Consider the following 15,516-nt stretch of genomic DNA (forward strand, 5'->3'; position numbering starts at 1 on the left):
CTGTTACAGGGAAGGCTGCACAGAGAGCTGTCCCGGTCAGGGTCACAGCTGTATTGCAGTTATTCCTATTCCCATCAGTAACAGTTTTGAAGACCTTTGCAAATTGAAATTCACTTGTCCTTGCATCACCCCTGAAGTAATATGATATCCATTTTACAAATGGGAAGCTGAAGCACAGAGAAACTAGATGACTGTCTCTAGCCTCATCCTCAATCAATGTGTATCAAATTAGCTTAATGTTCATTCGAATGCTCAGATTTGTCTAGAAGAAAGTGTGATCACCACCAGATATTATCACTCACTTGTCAGTATGCTAGGAACGACTGGACAGCATAAAGATCTGTTGCTGCTTGTCCCGAGAGCCGTCACTCAAGTTGTGGTTTTCAATTATGAAGTTTCACACTGCAAGTGGTCAGGCTCATCCTAGCCAAGGGTATTACCTGCTATCTCTGTTCCCCCCATTAGGTGCTGTTAACAGAGTTTAATATAGGTGTAATGAGACTTTCTTTTGAATGATGAATGCTATTTTCTGTAAAGCAGCAGGCAGGCTCCCCAGTTCTTACTACCTGTACAGAAGGTAGAGAAGTAAATGCAGCCACTCCCAGAAGGTCACATCTGGTGAATTCACATCTTTGTCTGCTGAAACAAGGAGTAGTGAGTGTCTTGTTAAAAGGAATGATGGAATGAATTAAAAGAAAAACTCATTTTCAATCAGAGAGTCTGATCAAAGCAATTATTCTACATGCTTATAGAAAAGTAACTCCCTACAGACTATGATTTTTGCAGGACTTCAGGACCATAGAGGCCCTGCATGCTTCCATGACCCTGTGCTTCTAAAGAAAATATGTTTGCTAATATCATTCTAATTAGCTAATTAGTTAATCTCATTCTGTGATTTACAGCACATTGGCCCTAGCACCACAGCCATGTAGAAAGCACCTGAAAATACCTGCAGCTGCTTTCAACACCAACAAAATGCTTTTGGAAACATTTGGATGGGTTGTGATTTCCTTTCAGCTCTTATTATCCTCCATGAACTTTCCCAGAGACAACATTTTGAACCCTGGATGTCAAGAAAAATGGGTCAGGTATGTATTTGTGTTAGACTATAAGCTTTTAGAGATTTTATAAAAGTTTTTGGAGCTGCCTGTAATACTACATGTTCTGCCTGTGGATTTGATATCAGGCTCTTTTTGTGATGACAGCTGTGCTCTGCTGAAGACAGAACAGGCAATTTCCCTGTTCAGGAGTGAGAGGGGTTTGTTCTGTGGAAGGGTTTTCTCTGACTAAGCTGTATTTTGTTCCTGAGCTCATACCTGCAGATGGGAGAGCTTAGGTGAGGGGGGAAAATAGTATCTAGAAACTGCCATAGCTGAGGATGCAACCGAAAATAATCCAGAACCCAGACTGAAGCCTAGTTGCCAGTGTGTAAGTGGTTGGCTGACTGCTGGAAAGACCAGCATTCACTAAGGCTGGGTGCAGAAGTCATGTTCCTTCGTTCTGTCTTGCTCCCACTGTTGCATTTAGACCAGGTTGTTATTCTTTATAATTCTGTTGCAAGTCCTGTAAAATGTCAAATGTCACGGCTCTAAAGGGGAAAATGTCAGGGAGGACAAACCCAAGCTGGTGTACCTGTGTAGCTGAGACTTCAGTAGCAAGAGTGAAAAGTAAAGGCTAAGGAAGAAACTGGAGAGGCAAAAGGTATTGCTGTCCTCAAGATGTAGTCTATGAGTGTTTTTTTTAGAGAGTATTTTTAAACATGTTTTAGTTGAGAGCCCTGTTCTTTGATATCTGTGTATGTCACCATCTCCTCATAGGTCTGTGTGCTCGATGATCCCCTCGTCATCATCAAGACATTCCCTACAGTGAATTTGTCATCCCAGTGAAATAAATAGAAGGCAGGATAACCTACTCCCCTCTCTCAGGTTAAATTGTGATAAAGCCCCTTCCCAATGTTACCTGGGGGCTCTGAAATCTGAAGTCCTTGGTCAGAATAAATGCAGGTGCAGAAGTTTACATCTTCTCACAGCTTGTATTATGATTCTCTGCAATTAGATTCTCCCCAACATCCATCTAGGGCAGACAGGTATCAGTTAACCTTGTTCAGGAATATATTACGTTTTCAATTAATGTCTTAGTGTGGTGAAAAGTTTGTATCCTGTTTTGGAGTATAGTGTGCAGACTGTGCAGTAGTCTACTGCAGGAAGGGAGATTTGTGTCTTTTACATTACCTTCACTAATTGATGCCTGAAGCCAGATCCAGTGGAGTTTTTACTGTCCTGAACTCATCTGCCTTCTCTCCAGCCTGTTGCTGTATAACTTCCTTTTACCTCAGCAAACAGTGTAAACAGCATTGAGTAACTGTGCACAGTCACGTGGGCACCTGACTGTGCTGGGGTGGGATGGATGAGGGGGCTGTGTTTGTGATGTTGCTCTCAATGGGTTTTGGGTGGCTGTGTGACTCCAGCACATGGGGAGCATCACTTCAGCACTGAAAGCTCTTCCCTGGAGGCTGTGGGATTACACAACTATCTCCAGGCTTCACAGGAGGGGGCTGTGCATGGCCCTGTATCTTTGACCCAAAGGATTGCTTTGATATTGTTCTGGGAGTATGCATGAGATTCAAATATACAAAGTGACTTTGAATATGTACTGAAGGAGTCTCTGTCCCCTGAGAAAAACCCTAATGATGAGAGAAGGGAGAAGCAGCTTCACCATCAGCTTTCTCCCGGAGAAGAGCATTTTGTGCTTCTCAGGTGTCTGTTTAATACATATGACAAGCACGAGGAGGCTGTGCTGCTGAGATTTGAGAATCTTTTGGCTCTGGGATTCCTGATCAAGGACAGACAAAATAAAGATTAATACTAAGACGTGAAATACAAAATCTGAATGAATACCACAAACACTTATTAATACAGAAATGAAATCCAATGAAGCAATATATACCTTCAAATAAATAAAAGACAGTGTATTTCAACAGTGTTGATCTGATCTCTGATTGTAATTATTTTGCCAAATCATGTTTAAAGATCACAAACAAACCCAAGACAGAATAGCTGAAGAATTTTCAAATGGAATGAGTGCTGCAGATGTCTGTTATAATTGCTGTTACGTATTCAGCTTGAGTTTCTCTGCATAGAGACATATGTATAAAGCTCTGAAAGGGCTGCAATAACATCTGGATGGTGTTTTGGTGGCATAATGAGCTGGTAAATAACATTACTGAAAGTAAGGAATGTTGCACTGCATATCCTTTTTTTCTGTTTCCACTCTAGCAGTAGTTTTCAGTGTTGAAATGAAGATGCCTGATTAATGATCCATCCAGGAACTAGCATCAGATTTGCAGTGGGGTGAAACTCATTAATACCTAATATTTGTTCTATTAAGTTTCTTTAACTGAAGTCTGACTGACCTGGTGGAATCCTAAATCCTGAGCCAAGAGTGCTGCTACTCTTCAAAGAGATTTGGTAGCCTTGATGATATATTGCTATCCCTAAGGGAGACTTTCAAAGCTAGAAAAACCTGAGGGGCAAAAAAAGTGAAAGCATCCACTTTACACAAATCTGTCTGGTACTGAAGAGATGAAAAGATCAGTCATCACTAGCCCAGTGTTTGGAAATAAAAGGTGAGGATTCCAACAAGCATCTATCATGACTTCTATAGCCCATGCTTCAGTGGTAAGAACCAGTACTTTCCACTGTAGTCAGTGGAGTTGTACCAGTTTACAGTAGATGGGAGCTGGGTCCTGCACTTCAGCAAACTGTAAATATCAGCTCTTAGCTGCAGAAATAGAAAAAATGGAGCCCTGTTGTGATGCACTGTGTGATCGTCAGCCCTTAATCTATTTAATCAAGCAGAAATAATAGAAATAATAGAAACTGGCTAACCTTGACACCTTTGCTGTCCCTTTCTTGCAAAGAGTGTTGACTTTCTCAGCAATCCCCATACTAACAAATTTTTAGTGATATGACTAAAGGGGAAAAAACAAATGATGGTGAGTTTGTTATTTGCATGCATTTTCCTATGACATAACTTGAGGCTAATCCCAGCTATTCATACCAAGGTACATTCTTGTCTCCAAATACTTCACTCCATCATTTTCTTAGCATTCTGCTTAGACACATTTCTTATGCTTCCACAGCCGACAGTGGAAAGGCTTTAAAAAAAAAATCAACCCAAAACTAGATACAAGAATTGTACCATAGTGTATTTAGAAAACAGTGAGTTAAATCAAGTCTCAAGTAAAATAAAGGAAACTCCACAGGCTCAAGTTAATTTCTTCTGTATGTATTTTCTTCTATTCATTATACCACTGCAATACAAAGGCCAGTGTTCCTCTCTCTTAGAGATAAGATAGACCATGGCTCTGGTACAATTTTTTCTGTACTAGCTCAACCACTGAGAGCCAAACACCACAGATGAGGTCCTCCAAGTGGAGCTTTGAAGAAAATTGTTTTTGTTTTAATTTTTATCTAGTCTCCTTGAAGATACTGACAAGGAGGCAAAGGGAAGAGCAGCTCTTTCACATGTTGTAAAGTGTGGGTATAGCCAGTGCAGTCAACATGCCAAGCTTTTCAGGACATGTCTTTGATCTATGGAGGAGACTGTGCCTGCAGTGTTCACAGGGACCCTTGGTTAAGACAAACCTTTAAAACCCATCCTAACTGATGGTGCTGTGACCGACAGAGTGGGGGTGGCAAGCTTCCCAGGATGAAGAAACAGGAACATCCCTAAGTTTCTTTTGACCCAGACAGTTTCCACAACTCCTATTTTTAATAAGTTGTATATATCCTTTCCTGGAGATCCTATCAAAATGCTTCTAAATATGAGTGTTGAGGTTGCATATTCTGATTGGAATGCAGAAGCAGATACAATCAGTGGAAACTCGAGGTGTACGTCATCAGGGAGCCAATTAGGGAGGTTTTATTTTTTAGGCCTGCATGACTCCGTGGCTGGTGCTCTGGCTCTCTCCTTTCCTGCATTTATTCAGAACACACTTCCAGCACAGCTGAGCACATACCAGATACCGAGACATGCAAACATTGACTCTGTTTGTGTAAAGTCACTTTTTAGCAAATTGGCTTCATAAGCCGTGATTATGCATTGAGAGTGTTGATGTGTGTAGTCAAACTAATCCCAAAATATAGAGACAGACAACCCACTTTGAATTAAAAAATTGCTGAGAGAGCTAACATTGTTACAGGTGAGCATTGGGACATTTCATTAAGAAGGGTTAGATTCGGTTGAAGTTGTAAAATTCCAATGTGGCTGCTCTGAAGCTGGTAATAATGAACGACTTCTAGTATCAATTTCAGGACTACAGCATGTTACAGAAAGAGAAACTTTTTTGGCATGTACTCTGCCAACATTTAAGAGCTAAGACTTTCTGGAAAGGCAAATGGCTGAAGAGGAAGTTCAAGAATGGCTCTAATCTGGTAACTAATTGCAGTGCTTAAGGATTTCTTACAGTTTATTGTTGATAATGGTACATTTCTGCTCCAATGGCACTGCTGCCACACTGCAGCTCTGGAGAAGCAGCAATGCAGTGTCTGTGACACTGGGCAAGATCCCTTCCCATTAGATCAGGAAGGAGGATTTGCATATTCTTGAGAAGAATTTTGCAAGCCCAAGTGGGACTGCAAAAAGCCTGGTGTAACCCCCATCAGGCTGGGATCCTGGATAACCAGGAGGCTTCTGCTGTTCTGAGCACAGCAGTCTTAAATCTTCTTGTGGGAACTTTCAGCGAGGGATGATGTAAACAGACTGCACTAGATATGAATTAGGTTTTAAGATATAACACATACTACCTTTATTTAACAAATGCTTTGAAATATGGCATTCCTTGTAAAGGAAGACTCTTAAATTGTGTGTACCTAGTGGGCACACACTGTAACTCAGTTAACTTTTGCAATTTTTTTTCCAGAGTATCATTGATATAGTATGATATCCTTTGTATAAAGTGTGCTTGGGCTTAGTGTTTTTCCATTTCCAAGCTCTTAGTTTTATTTTCAGTAGCAGGGAAACTGCATCAAATATATTTACAGCTCGTACAATATGAGTCTTAAAATTGTAATGCTTCAAGAACCTAAGAGATAAGTGACATAATGTGTGATGAATGAATGAATGCAACTAGAATGGTTAAACAGCTCCATAGCAATAGGTCTTTAGAGAGAGACAAAGGAACCATGTCTGAGGTAATGCAGTCATTTTTGCTGGCATTTAGATGGCAAGACTGAGAAAATAAGATCATGAAATGGACTTTTTTACAGTCTGCTTCTCTGACCCTTGTTTAAGGTCAAAGATACCTTCTGTGTCTTGGCACTGACAGAAGCTGGTGATCCCAGCTGAAATATCTTTTAACACTGGCAGAGCTGGTGCTGGCAATGGCAACTAAGGGATGGAGTGAAATGAGGGACAAAAGATGACTGATGGAGTCCTTTCCCAAGGGGGCATGAGGATGTGTCCATGTTTTACCATCCATGTTGCACAAGATAGACACAGTCTCAGAGACTACAGGGACTTTTGTTGCAAACTGCAGACTCAGCAATTAATCATAAACTTGAGTACTTTGGTCAATTATAAACCAAGAATGAGCTGCCAAAGTGTTCAGTCTAGAAAGAGCTGCCATGATTTTCAAGTGCATCGATTAAAACATCCTTGGTGATGGTGGGGAGTGTTTAAACTGTAGCATAAGGCATTGGCAAGTTTTCATTTAGAATAATCCCAACTACAGGAAAAACTATAAATTAGCTCAAATTCAAAAGCATCAGTGCATTAAATGAACTAAGAAATGTCAAGTGTGTTAGGCTCTTCAAGGACAGGGTCCATTCACATTCAGTGGGATTCTATCCAAAACTCTACACTTCTTATTTATTGCAGAACATTTATCAGCTCTAATTAGAGGTCAAGCTTTTCTAAACTAAATATACTTGGGAAAATAAAAAAAAGACAACCTACAGTAAGTCATCCTGAAAGACAAACTTGGAAGAAAAAATAAATGTTGCCCTATGTGCAGAAAATATTACAACAATTTGTCTTTTTGTGTCATGGTGAACCTCTAGGAAGATGTAAAGCAAGGAAAGATAATGGTGATGGCAGATATTAAGTTTAGAATTGTAGCGCTTCATTTATTAGACAGCAAAAATCAAAATGCCCTAAAATGTCTATTTTGTCTGGAGGCAAATGACACAAAACAATCCCTGTAATGGTTTATTGCACCAGTAAACATTTTGAAAGCTCTTTATGGAGGATTTTTTTAAGAAATTAGTTAAATTAAATTTTGTATAAAGAGCACTTAATGATTCTTTAGAGAGCCTACACACTGTTGAATTTTAACAAATACGAAAAATAGATTTTTTGATTTCTGCTTAACACTCAGGACCTGATTATTTCCTTGCTACTGAGGAAAAGCCATGAGAATGGGAGACCTGCCTTCTCAAGCAAAGAGAATAGGCCCTGGAGCCCACTTTTCCTAGGTATATATTACCAGGGAGTAACACAGGATGACTGAACCTGTACAGCTTGTCCCCAGATCTCTACTGTGTGTGTAATACCTCTGCATATGCTATTCCTGCCTCTCAGTTTAGGATTGTTTGCAACTGTTTGTGTACATTTTTAAAGCAGAAGTGAGCACAAAGCTGCAGTGTCAAATCCTGCGTGGGTCTGCGTGCAAATGTGCACAAATGTGCCTGCATGGGAAATGCCCAGTCTTGCTCATAGGTATATGAGTGCTCCTGGGTGTGGATGTCAAGCATACTAAATAAAATTTTTAGACTCTCCATCTATCAGGTAGAAATGAAACAATAGTCACATGAGATCATGTCCAGTACAACACAGGCTGTAAAACTTCATTTGCTGTGGAGGGAAATATTTTTCTGTGCTACTTATGATAGCACAATTTCCATGCAACTGAGAAACTATGTTTTGCATTCATAATAGTGCACTTGCACTTATACAAATCATGCTGATGGTCCCAGCTTTTGCATATGTTCAGTCCTTTGGGCACCAGGATCATTACCAGCCCCCAAGTCAAGAAAGTGTAGTAAGCAAAGTTTCCTGTTCTCAGGTCTAATCATCAGTTGGAGAAGATGCAACGAAAATACCATTAAAAAGTCATTTTGTATAAAGAATTGTAAAAGAAATTTATTTACATGGAATTACAGGAATACTTCCAAAAATAAAGATGAGCAGAAAGAGAAAGCCAGCAAAACTATTGTAATGATATAATATCCCACTACCACAGCTCATGGAAGTGGCATCAAACATAGTACTGAAACAGATTAAAGGCATGAGGGATTAAACTGTGTTCAGAGCTATAACTGTACCCTCCATGTTTAAAACTTATTGAGTCTTATCTTCTGCAGTGTAAATCAGTCTTGCTGTCCCATTGTCAATGGAGTTGTACCTGCTTACAGCCGCCAAGGATCTGTCTCATTGGGTTCATCTGACACACTGTGCTGGAAACCATGACTTTTGCAAGCTCTACAGTTATTGCTGCCAAAAACTTTTCAACCTTGAGAGACTGAAAGAAATGTGTGACAAAAGAATTGCACTTTGGGGATAAAGCATCTCCTAAAAAAAAAATCTGTTTTTCTCTGTCTGGTTGCCAAATGCTTCCTCCCACAAAAGCCATTGAAAAGTCTCCTTTGAGCAACTTCTCGTGAATAGCATAACTGTTGCAAAAATGCATGGTCTGAAGACCCATCATAAGTATTTAAGCAATCTATTCTCAGACCCAAGGGGGATAGCTGCTGACCTTCTCTCACAAGACAGTTCTGGCTGAATGTGAGGTTGTTGGTAAGACAGACAGCACTTGGAAGATGAACTTTCGTCTTATCTCTTCCTGCAAACACCCACCCACCCACCACACCTCAGATCTCAGACCAACTATGGGGCTGACCACCCATTCCCTTTCTGTGGTCAGTCACGGGACAAGCATTGAAAGGACTCTTGATAGTCTGAAAAAATAGTACATCTGGAAAATGATCTCAAAAAATAACGTACTCTGCTGTTCGAACTTTAGAGTGGCAGAAAATGGACATTTTACCTTGCCTTTTAAAATTTAAGTAAAAAGTAATTTTAAACTATTTTTGTCATCTGATGTACAGGATTTTTATGCATTAAAGGCTCTTTTATTGTAACATTTATAGAGCTGGAGAAGTCCTAATTTATCTCTATTGATTTTGACTCTGACTTACTTATGCACTGTGGGCAAGCTTCTTCAGAAATCAATATTTTTACATTTTGACAGATCTGCTGCAAATGCATTGTTTTCCTATCAATCCTTGACTTTTGAGTAACAATAAAATATAGAGAAAAAAAGAAAAAAGGAAAGCCAGTCAGCATAAAACCTTCCTTATCTTCCTTAACATTGCTTGCAGTAAGCCTCATTGAGCATATACGGTGTATGCTCTCTGCTAAGTGATCAGGGTTTGAATTTAAGATCTCATTCAACTTATGGCATTGTGGGATATCTTATTCCTCAAATTGGGTCGTTTGACAACAACACTAGGGAGAAACTTTACAAGTGCATTAAAACTTAAAAGCATATAATAAGTACAGATGAGCACAGCCATCCCATTTTGCAGGCAGAGGGGAAAAAAGGTCTGTCAAGGTGATAGGAAGGCCATGGAGCAGACAAGGAATTTTCTCCAGGTGCATGTGCAGCTTCTGCTTCAGGCAGTGTTTGGTGGAGCACATCTGACTGTACAGAACCAAACTTCCTCTCAGTGTAAGTCCCTAAAACTGCAATGTTGCACAGGGCACTTGTAGACAGTCTATAACAGTTCTGCTTCATTGCTTCACTGAAAGCTGTGGGATTTTGCCTTTGACTTTAATAGCCACAAAGACAGCTCCAAAATATTTTTATACTATATATGTTGTTTTTGTTTGTTTGTTTTTTTTTTTTAATGGGATGCTTCCATTAATACATCCCTTAGGCAACATTTAGTTTTGTGACTGGCACTTAGCAGGTCATCTTGGGTCCCGCTGACATCAGCAGGATTAAGCAGGGTCTTAATTTTAATAATGAGAAGCTGTCAGACAATTTCTACTGCTGTTTATTCACAAATGAAAATTCCTTTAACAGTCATTGGGGGCTCTGAAGGACACCTGTTGTTGTTTAATTTCTTTCAGCAAATGCATTTATTATGATTATGTGGCTCTCAGAGTCAGGAGCACCTCCCCGCCTTTTTCAGGGAAATTAAGAGGAAGGATGATGGGCACCACAAGTCCAGTTAAAACTGTTTAGAAGGCAAATATCTGAAAGTACTAGAGACATTTCTTCTCAGAATAGGATCACTGGATGTTTCAAGGAGAGTAGAGAACAGGAGCCATCGTAGTTGCCACTGGTTTCAGATGGAGGATGGCCTTTAGTGTTCCTCAGACACAGGACCCCACTCTGTGGTCCCTGAATATTCTTTTAACTGTCCCTGTTCCCCTGCTGTTCTCCTTATGAGTTTAGTAGGAAGCTCTTCTAATGAAGTGCTTATGCTGGGTAAGCCTCCCGTGCCTTCCTGCCATGGCCCTGCTGGCAGGCTGCTTGCAGAAGTGCACACAAAGGCAGAAAGGGCCCTTCAAACAGAATGAATGCTGATGGCACATAATGCTTATTGCTAAATCCATGCTGCATCTGATAGCATCACACAGGGTAGTTACAGTTAGTTGTCCATTATTCTTCATCCTCAGCCAGCAGGAAAAGGAATGTTCAAGAACGTCTGCCAGGATAGCACAAGGTAAGGTACAGGCTTGTTATAAGAGAGTGAATCAAGAGCAAAAAATGAGAGGTTGGAACCTGGAAAAATGAGGCTCTGAAATACATATCACTGTTATTTAATGATAGTATTAATCCAGTCATCCAGTTTATTGCTTCCTGCCTTTACCCCACCTTGTAAGACATCATCCATCTACTGCAGTCTCAGTTGCTCTGGAGAAGTTTCTCCATCCCATAGGAAAAACAGCAAGAACAACTAGAGACTACTCTGCAGTTCAAATAGCTGCAGTGCCAGTCACTCCACTGATCTGTCCCTGAGAATTTAGGGTCTTACTCTGGAGGGTCTTACTGCAGTCCTAGAGCCCTTCCTCCTGGTACTGCTGGAGACAGTGCTGGCCCCACAGTCATTGGGCCAATAAAATACATGTATTGCCCTTTCAGCTTTTAGATGCTTCCAATGGTAGTTAAAGTGCCTTTTTAATAAAGATCCATATTTCTTTTGAGATTACAGGCCAATTGCCTAATTTCAGCTTGAGAAAGGTGCCCAGGTGCACCAACCCAGATTTCAATGCTATAGTAACAGAGGTCTTGCTTTCCCAATTTCTAGAGGCCAAGGACATCCCCGGGCATGAGTTGTGCATGAAAACCCTGCTTTGTTGTTCCTTGTCATTTCTCCTAATCAATAGTAGCCTCCATGAGCTGGGTATCAACTGCCTCTCAGATTTAGGGGATAGAGAACTACTGTCTAATAGTATCCTAATATTGTCTAATAGTAATACTAATAGTATAGTATTACCCTTTTGATAGTTACTAATATTATCTCTCTATAAATGATAACAAGATAATGATTGGACTGCCTTAATGTGAGATATTTGTATTTTATTGCTTGTATCTATTCTTATTGCTGTGCACAGACCTGCAGTTTCCCATCAAGCTGGGAGGTGCTATATCACCGAGACTATGTATGCACCATATGGAAAAGCCAAAAAAGCAGGCAGAGGGTATAAGCACCTCAGTGCTGAGCTGTGACATCAAGAGTTAAAATCTCAGATAGTTAAGAAAGATATAACCGCAATTTTGGGTTTATTTCCCACTCCAAGGACAGGATGCCATTCGCACTCTTGCCCTTTATGTTTTAAGATACAAGCCTGAATCAAACCAAAGAGATCTGGTTTTGCTGAAATGTTAAGCAACTTTTTATTTTTTTAAATAAAAGAACTCAGCTAAGTAATTCTGACCATTTAATTGGAAAATACTCTGCACTGTTCTTGCTGACCCCTCTGAACAAGGCAACATTATCACCAGTGTGCAGAAAAGTCCTGACAGAAAGCACACAGAGTATCTTTAATACAGTACAAACAAGGGGGTGGGACTGAACTTTGGGGTGCTCTTATAGTCATGCCATCTATTCCTCTGAAAGTGCATGCCCTCTGCCTGCTTCCAGGGAAACACCAAATTGCATTATCAGCTGCTCTGAATGCACAGAACTGGTGCAGAGATTAGAGCATCTGACAGCATCAACTGTTCGCTCTGCATTCAGGAATATCCCTCTCTGCAGATGTTCCTTATCTGTGTTGGTGTATATTGGGTCAGTACATTCAAGTAATGTGCAGAAATAGAATACCTGAGGTAGAATCCAGATTGGGAAGCACTTGGCTCAGACTGAATCACAACAGAGATATAAAAAGCCCTTTTCAGCAGTGCTGGACAGTAAAGCCAGAAAGATACTATTAGTGTGATCTAAAATTCACCAGTTTCTGCTCAGTGGTTGGAAACTTGCTGTATCCTTTCCTTGAGTTTGCTTGCTAACTCTTTCCCCGTGACCAAAAGCAGTTTTCCTCTCCATTTGGGTCAAATGACTCTCTGTATCTGCAGCCAGCTGGAGGGGGAGAGCAGTGGTGGCACTTTGCTGGTGTCACCTTGATGTGTGGCACATGGGCACCCATTTTTCCCAGCTCTCACTTCCCCTGCAGTGCTCCAGCTATGCCAAAACCACATTAGCCAACATTCTCAATGAAAACGTGGCCACTGCTTTAAGGAATTGTGCTGTACTGAAACATACACACTCCCATGGAAAACGGCCTTGCATTTTTGGTCAAAATACTGGTTGTTGCTTTTAGCATCTTTCATGAAAATGGTTTTAATCCCAGAATGTACAAAATACCTTAGAAGCTGGTAGCTTTGATTTTTGTTATGAGTGTCATCCCTGCCTATTACTACTATAGGCCCTTGATTTTCCGTGTCCTCGTACTGGGGTACGTGGCATCACTTCTGTCATAAATGGGAAACACACAGTTGTTTTCTATGCATAGGAGAGGCACTTTGTTCTCAGAGAAAGATGAATTATGTAGTCAAAACAGGTGACACATAGTAGATGTTGTTGCTTTCCATAACCTGAGATGTAACCCAGCTGTGCCCTTTGCTTTTGCAGATGTCAGCTGTACCATCTGCTGCTGAAAAAAAAACCCCACATTCATCTCTGTGGCAACACTGAGCAATTCTGTGGTCTTTTCTGCACTCTCTTCGGGCTCTATATTTTTAAATAGCATGACCTTTATTGATTCTTACAAAAATGAACTGTGCAAGATGGAAAACCTGAAAAGTATACTGTCAGAGTTTCCTTTTAGGACAAAGAATACAATTATATTGCAGAAATGTTAAAACTAGGAGAGATGAAATCAGTTAATTTCCTCTGAAAATGTTTGAAAGCGCTTCAGAAAAATAGAATGGGTGACAAAGGGAACAGAAATCTGATCAGAGAGACAGTGGGAAGGGAAAAACACTTGCTCCACTGAAAAAAGATGTAGTTTTGGCATTGCTTCAATAGAATGAGGGTTTCATCAACTATAATGTTTAATACACCACAAATTTACAGTGCTTTTCCTAAGGAGAATGCTGTGTGCTGAGCTCCTCTTTGCTGTAGGCATTTCCTGGCTCCTGGCAGCTGCTGTCAGGTGATGGCTGGGAAGGGGTGCAAACAGTCCAGGGAGGGGGAACCTGCACAGCAGTTACAGCTTTGCATTCCTCGCATTTTCTGCAGCCAGGTCAGCCATTTTCTTCCTCCTCTCACAGAAGCTACACAAGGTGTTTTCTTTCCGTACATAAAAGTCCTCCACTCTGTTTTTCCCAAGGATTTCTAGGACAATTTCCCTTAGCTGACCCTCCAGACCAGCCAAGTCAGCTTTTCTTCTCCTCTTCACTGTCCCCATGCACTTTGAACAGCAAGAATACACGGGCCCTTTTGCAGCCCCCATCCTTGTTCATACCTACTCCTTGCCCCAGGTGGATAGCATAAGGTCTCCAGCTGTAGACTTTATTACCAGGCTCCAGTGAGAAACAATGCTAAGTAAAACACTCAAGCAATTGTTTTGTACTGTAATGACTTATCAGTGGCTTTGTTTCCTTTCCTTCAATTGATCAAATTCCAGATGGCTCTAGAAGGAGTTGTGGTTCAGCAGATAATCAAATAGTTACAGTGTGCTGAAGAGCGTGGCAAGTAGCTGTAACTCTGCAGTCTTGTGCTGTTCTTGGCTACTGCCAGCATGAAGTATCAGAAAAGAGTTTCTAAATACTCAAATCACTCAAACATAGCTCGAAAGTGTAACTATTCTTCCTGGATTTCAGAGGTTTAATGTCTACATTATTTTAGGACTAATGGCAGGAAACTTTGTTTCTGCTCTTTCATAGCTTCTAGGTGAAAACTTCATTAGTATTAAGTACCTAGTCTTAAAAACCAGCTTTCCCAACAAAAAGAGAATGGAAGACAAATTTTAGTAGTACTGTGCTGCTTTGTGTCACTGTGAAACAGCATTAATTCTTCAAACAGACACAAATAATGTCAAGCGGTCCAGACTCCCTGAAGAAATGCAAAAAAAGGGAAGATTCTACTGAAAATAGGAAAATAGGGACTTGTGCTAGTCAGTCTGGTCTAATGGGGGCTATCCAGTGGAGGAGCTGGCTGCTGTTATTCATCATCACTGCCTGCAGCCTGCACATTCCTTGTGGCTGACAAAGAAGGGGACAGTTTCCTATGTCTGCTTAGGTAAAGGCTGTTCATGGAAATTAGGACACTTAAATTTGTTAGGGATATTTCTAAGACTGTTTCTGGGAGGTGATTTACCATAATAGTAGATGAAAGTGCAGGCTCCTCCAGAAAAGGACATTTGATGTTTAACAGACAGTTGCCAGTGTAAATGTTTATGAAGGGTTTGTTAAGTATGTGACGTGACCCATATGGTAACACAGAAATGATACTGCTACTGAAAGATATGTTATGATATAAAAATCAGTGGATAAGGAATGGATGAGAATGGTGCCAAAACAGGACCACTGCTATGACAAATGCGGTGCCGAGCAAGAGCAGCAAGAAGAAAATCTATTAACTCCATATATTCACTGTTAGTGGCATATCTTGAAGTTGTCATTTTAAGATGCTATTAAAATTAATGCTGTCCTGAGAGGTAGGTATAAAATTGCCTAATTAGCTTAAAAAAAAGAATTCCAGTGAGATGCTAGATTTTGTGAGAGAGACAGTGAGCAGATAAGTATGCCACCAGACACTCATAAAATGGACTCTCTTTGGAGAGGAATTCTTTGTCTCTGATTTCCAAGAACTACCTTGCAGCAGAATTGAAGTGGGAACTGAGATCACAACTGCAGATCTTTCAATTCTGAAAGGTATTCTTTCAGTTATTAAAAAGGTATTTTGCTGACTGGATTCATACCACAAATTAGTGGGTTTAATTAGGTGAAATAAATTACTCTCTTATTGAAACTCTCTTTCATTTATAGATGCAGACCCTGAA

At 40.4% G+C, this 15,516-nt stretch overlaps 1 protein-coding gene across 1 annotated transcript in view; it reads left to right on the forward strand.

Annotated features, from left to right (window-relative positions):
* Nucleotides 1–905: 905 nt before the first annotated feature.
* LOC113990682 (acyl-coenzyme A synthetase ACSM3, mitochondrial-like) overlaps nucleotides 906–15,516 on the forward strand; it is an 86,464-nt gene continuing 71,853 nt past the window's right edge. The window contains exon 1 of the mRNA XM_039390295.1: nucleotides 906–1,088. The gene's annotated coding sequence lies outside the window, so the exon portion shown is untranslated. The remainder of the gene's footprint in view (nucleotides 1,089–15,516) is intronic.

Source organism: Pipra filicauda, unplaced genomic scaffold, assembly GCF_003945595.2.
Source record: "Pipra filicauda isolate LSUMZ 115617 unplaced genomic scaffold, ASM394559v2 scaffold127_size2900866_pilon, whole genome shotgun sequence".
Lineage (NCBI taxonomy): Eukaryota > Metazoa > Chordata > Aves > Passeriformes > Pipridae > Pipra > Pipra filicauda.